Here is a 6,566-nt window from a genome sequence, read left to right on the forward strand (position 1 = left end):
AGACAAGGTTGCCCTTTGAGTCTTTGCTCTTTGACCTGCCTTAAAACCTTTAGCTATTGCTTTTCGAGAACCTAGTGATATCACTGGTATTTTGTGGAAGGGTACTATCCACAAAGTTTCACTTTATGCGGATGATTTATTGTTTTACATTTCTAATGTCGAAACTTCGTTACCTTCTGTGCTTTGTTTACTCTCTTGTTTTAGTCAGTTTTCTGGATATAAACTGAACCTACACAAGAGTGAACTTTTTCCTTTGAATATTTTGCCATTAACTGATATTAACCTTCCTTTTAAAATGGTAAGAAACCAGTTCACTGATTTGGGTGTACCAATTACTATGAATTATAAATACCTATTTAAAGAAAACTTTCTTACTTTATTCAATTATATAAAAAGGACATTATCAAATTGGTCGCCCCTTTCGTTATCGTTGCTCGGTCGAATTAATTCTATTAAAATGAATGTTTTACCTAAATTTACATACCTCTTTTAGGTTTTACGGGTTTTTATTCCTAAATCCTTTTTTGACTCTCTGGACTCTATTTTATCCTCTTATATATGGAAAAATAAACGTCCTCGACTGAATAAAGTCCATCTCCAGAAAGTTAAAAAGAATGGAAGTTTAGCGTTACTAAATTTTAGGTTTTATTACTGGGCAGCTAATGGAATCTCACATTTTGGTTACACTGTATTAATCATGAGGACTGTCCTGGGTGGGTTTCTTTAGAAGCTAACTCGGTTAATAAATTTTCTATAATCTCTCTTTTGGGATCTTCACTTCCTTTATCGTTAAGTAAGATAACTGAAAATGTGGTAGTCAAACATACTTTGAGGATTTGGATACAATTTAGAAAACTCTTTGGTCTATTGAGATTCTCCCTTTCTAGTCCCATTTTTTAAAATTATCTTTTTAAGCCTTCTGTGACTGATGTAGTTATTAAACAATGGGAAGGATTGGGCATTACGTGTTCCCGGGATCTGTTTGTTGGAGAAAGTCTTTCTTCATTCGAACAATTGTCAACTAAATATTTTACCAAAACCCATTTTTTTGGGTACTTACAAATTAGAGATTTTCTGCAATCTCAATTAGATATATTTCCTAATAGTCCTGATAAGAATGTATTAGATGAAATTCTTAATATGAAATCATTTCATAATGTTCAATATCCAATATTTATGATATGTTGTTGGGAATGAGAAATGATTCTTTAGACAAAATCAAAAATCTTTGGAAACAAGATTTACAGACTTCAATTTCTGAAGAAACTTGGAATGAAATTTTTAACTTGGTTAATACTTCATCGTTGTGTGCTCGCCATTCCTTTCTACAATTTAAAGTGGTTCATAGGGCTTATATGACTAACGCTAAATTATCTTGTTTTTATATGGATATATCTCCCTACTGTGATAGGTGTAACAATGGAGAAGCTTCATTTATTCATGTGTTTTGGACGTACCCAAGTCTTGGAAAATACTGGAAGGAAGTATTCCAAACGTTTTCTGTACTCTTTAAAGTAAATTTTAAGCCTAATCCTTTGACTGCCCTATTTGGTGTTGTTGGAAGGAAAGATATCATTCTGAAGACATCTGATTTGCACATTCTGGCTTTTATCTCTCTAACGGCTAGGAGGGCACTTTCCGCCTAATCATGCTCAGTGGTTACGGGATGTTATAGCATGCCTAAATTTAGAAAAGATTCGTTGTTCAATTTCTGAATCTAACCAAGATTTTCAAAATTTGTGGGAACCGTTTTTAAATTATTTTCATAATCTTTGAATTCTCGTTAAAGAACAGAAGTTGGTTAATAGCATATTTTATTATCTGATAAGATTTTTTTTCTTTTTTTTCCCCCAAACAGCTTTGACTTTGGTAGTGGGTATAGGTCTTTTTTTATAAAATTGTTTATATTCTAATATTCGAATTAATCTAATCGATATGAATATAGAGTAAGGAGTTCGTTAATATGATTCAATATACTGTCTCTGGTATTATTATGTTTTTTCTTTTGTTTTATAATATGTATTCTCTTGGACTCTGTATTCTATATAGAAATCAATAGAAATATTGAAAAAGAAAATAAAGAAATGAATGCTAACATTGCATTTGCCTTCCTCACCACCAACTCAGTCTACAAGTTAACCTTTAGGTTGTTTTTGCACAAGGATTCCCAAGTCCTTTTGAATTTCAGATTTTTGGATTTCTCCCCATTTAGAAAATAGTCTGCACATTTATTTCTTCTACGAAGGTGCATGACCATGCATTTTCCAACATTGTATTTCATTTGCCACTTTCTTACCCATTTCCTAATTTGTCTAAATCCTTCTGCAGCCTGTTTCCTCAGTGCAACCTGCCCCTTCACCAATCTTTGCATTGTCTGCAAACTTGGCAACAAAACCACTATTCCATCATCTAAATCATTGATACACAGTATAAAAAGAAGCAGTCCCAACACTGACCCCTGCACAATACCACCAGTCACTGACAGCCAACCAGAAAAATAACTGTTTATTCCCACTCACTGCCTCTTACCAATCAACCAATGCTCTAACCAGAACTTTCCTGTAACACCATGGGCTCTTAACTTGGTAAGCAACCTCATGTGTGGTACCTTGTTAAAGGTCTTCTGAAAATCCAAATATACAACATCCACTGCATCCCCTTTACCTATTCTACTTGTAATATCCTCAAAGAATTCCAACAGGTTCATCAGGCAAGATTTTCCCTGAAGGAAAACATGCTGACTTTGTCCTATCTTGACCTGTGTCACTAAGTACTCCATAACCTCATCCTTAACAATTGACTCCAACATTTTATCAACCACTGAAGTCAAGCTAAGTAGTCTATAATTGCTTTTCTGCTGCCTTCATCCTTTCTTAAAGAGTGGAGTGAAATTTGCAATTTTCCGGTCCTTTGGCGCCATTCCAATGATTTTTGAAAGATCATTACTAATGGCTCCACAATCTCTACCACTATCTCTTTCAGAACGCAAGGGTGCAGGTCATCTGGTCTAGATGACTTCTGTACCCTTAGGTCTTTCAGCTTGTTGAATACCTTCTCCCCTGTTATCGTAAGTGCACTGACTTCACTTCCCTCACACCCTTCAAAATCTGGCACACTGTTAGTGTCTTCTACAGTGAAAACTAAAGCAAAATACTCATTTAGTTTATCTTCCACTTCCTTGTCCCTGTTATTATTTCTCTGGGCTCATTTTCTTGCAGTCCTATATATATTTGAAAAAGCTTTTACTCTCCACTGTGATATTGTTTGCTAGTTTGCTTTCATATTTCATTTCTTCCCTCCTAATGTTTCTTTTCCTTGCTTTCTGTAGGTTTTTAAAAGCTTCCCACTCCTCTATCTTCCTGCTAATTTTTGTTGTGTTGTCTGCCCTCCCTCCCTTTTGTTTTTACATTAGCTTTGACTTCCTTTATCAGTCACGGTTGTACTATTTTGCTATTTGAGCATTTCTTCATTTTTGGAATACACATGTCCTTCACCTTCCTCATTTTTTCCCAGAAACTCATGCCATTGCTTCTCTGCTGTCATCCCAGCCAGCATCTCCTTCCAATTTACTTTGGCCAATTTCTCTCTCATACCACTAATTTCCTTTAGTCCATTGATACGTCAGACTTTACTCTCTCCTTAGCAAATTTCAAATTGAACTCAATCATATTATGATCACTGTCTCCTAAGGGATATTTTACGTTAAGCTCCCTGATCACCTCTGGTTCATTACAACACCGAATCCAGTATAGCTGATCCCCTAGTAGGCTCAATAACAAACTGCTCTAAAAAGCTATCTCATAGGCATTCAACAAACTTACTCTCTTGAGATCCATTACCAACCTGATCTTCTCAATTGGCCTGCATTTTAAAATCTTCCCATGACTATCATAACATTGCCCTTTTGACATGCCTTTTCTATTTCCATTGGTCCACCTCTCAGCTATTGTTGTGAGGCCAATATATATGCCATCAGAGTCCTTTTACACTTGCAGTTTCTTAACTCAACCCACAAGGATTCAACATTTTCTGATCCTATGTCACATCCTTCTATTGATTTGATGCCATTTGTTACCATTACAGCCACCCAACCCCCTCTGCATACCTTCCAATCCCTCTGACACAATTGTAACCTTGGACATTCAGATCCCAACTACAGCCATCCTTCAGCCATGATTCAGTGATGGCCACAACATCATACCTGACGATCTGTAACAGTGCAACAAGATCATCCACCTTATTTCTTATGCTCCATGCATTGAGGTATAACACTTTGATTGCTGCATTTGCTACCCTTTTAGATTCTGCATCACCCTGTTGGCTGCAATTTTGTCCTATCATCTGACTGCCCTTCCTGACAGTCTGACTGCAAGCTATCTTTGCTTTTTTTTTCACCATCCATCCTATCGTGAGTCTCCTCACTCCAGTTCCCACCACCCACCACCCCTGCCAAATTAGTTTAAACCCTCCTCAATAGCTCTAACAAGCCATCCCATGAGAATGTTGGTCCCCCTCGGGTTCAGGTGCAACCCATCACTTTTGTCCAGGTCATACCTCCCCCAGAAGAGATCCCAATGATCCAAGAACCTGAAGCCCTGCCCCCTGCACCAGCTTCCCAGCCACACATTAATCTGCCAAATTGTCCTGTTTCTAACATCACTGGTGCATTGCACAGGCAGCAATCCAGAAATTACTACCCTGGAGGTCCTGCTTCTCAGCTTTCTACCTAGCTCTCTAAATTCTCTCTTCAGGACCTCTTTGCTTTTCCTTCCTATGTTATTCATAACACTATGTACCAAGACATCTGGCTGCTCTCCCTCCCCCTCCGAAATGCTGTAGACGCGATCCAAGACATCCCTGACCCTGGCACCTGGGAGGGAACATACCATCCAGGTGTCCTGTTCACATTCAAAAAATCTCTTGACTGTTCCTATTGAGCCCTGTCTCACTACTGCTTCCCTCTTCTCTCCCTTTCCCTTCCATATGACAGGCCCATGCTCAGTGCCAGTAAGCTGGTCGCCATGGTATTCCCCTGGGAGGTCATCCCCCACAACAGTATCCAAAGCAGTATGCTTATTATTGAGGGGAATGGCCATAGGGGTGCTCTGTGCTAACTGGCTGTTCAAATTTCCATTTCTCCTGACAGTCACCAAGCTACTCGCCACCTGCAACTTCAGGGTGACTACCTCCCTGTAACGCTGATCAATTATCTCCTCACTCTCCTGTACAAGCCGAAGGTCATCCAGCTGCTGCTCCAGATCCCTAACACAGTCTTCAAGGAGCTGCAGCCAGACGCACTTCAAGCAGATGTAGTTCCCTCGGAGACTCTGTGTCTCCCAAGACTCCAGCATCTGGCATGAAGAACTCACAATGGCCATTTACTACACTAGATACAGTTAAAGAAATAAAAGGGAACCTTAACAGAAACTTACTCAGAACCAATGCCTCTTTCGAGCCAAAGCCTCATTTGAGACAAAGCCCGACACTCCTATCTCAGCATAGGTGCTGCCTGGCCTGCTGAGTTCCTTCAGCATTTTGTGTGTGTTGCTTGGATTTCCTGCATCTGCAGATTTTCTCTTGTTTGTGAATATCTACCTCAGTTTGCTTTGTAATAGGATCTCCCATTTGTTCAGTTAATAGAAACTGGTCTAATATTGCAAAGAAATGGAGGAAAGTATCTCTTGGATTGATTCTGGGGCTACAAGCTCCAGCAATGAGAGTCCATTCTGATCTTCGGTGCTGTCTGTGGGGAGTTTGCATGCTCCCTGTCATGATGTGGGATCCCTTTAGTGCTCCTGTTTCCTCACACATCCCAAGGTGTACAGGTTTGTGGGTTACTTGTCTTCTGTAATTTGCCCTTAGTGTGCAGATAATGGTAAAATTTGGGGGGAAGTCGCTGAGGAGGATTGAAATGAGATGAGTGGAATTGGCTGCTTGGTAGTTGACACTGACTTGATGCGTTGAAGGACCAATTTTCATGCTATAGGACTTCTAATATGCACCAAGATGAAAAATGTTGAAAATTCTTAGGGATAGGATAGGATATATGGGCATTTGGCCTAATTAGGGAGAGCCAGGGTGGCTTTTTTTTTCGCAGAGCAAGACACGTGTTAACAACTTGATTGAGTTTTTTGACAAGGTGACAAGCGAGATTGATGAAGGTGGAGAAGTAGACGTTATCTATATGGATTTTAGTAAGGTGTTTGACAAAGCCCCTCATGGGATGCTAATCCAGAAGATTAGTATGCATGGTGTCCATGGTGAATTCGCTGTTTGGATTCAGTACATGATTGCGCATAGAAGACAGGGTGGTGGTCAAAGGGGCTTATTGGAGCTGGAGGTCCATAATTGCAGGTGTTCCACAGGGATCTGTGCTGGGAGCTCTGCTCTTTGTGATTTATATAAATCACCTGGATGAAAATATAGATGGGTGGTTAGTATGTTTGCACATAATACCAAGATTGGTGGAGTTGAGGATAGTGTAGAACACTAATAAAGAATACAGCGTGATATAGATAAGTTGCAGATATGAGCAGAGAAATGGCAGATGGAGTTAAATCAAATAA

This window comes from Mobula hypostoma, chromosome 7, assembly GCF_963921235.1.
Source record: "Mobula hypostoma chromosome 7, sMobHyp1.1, whole genome shotgun sequence".
Taxonomy (NCBI): domain Eukaryota; kingdom Metazoa; phylum Chordata; class Chondrichthyes; order Myliobatiformes; family Myliobatidae; genus Mobula; species Mobula hypostoma.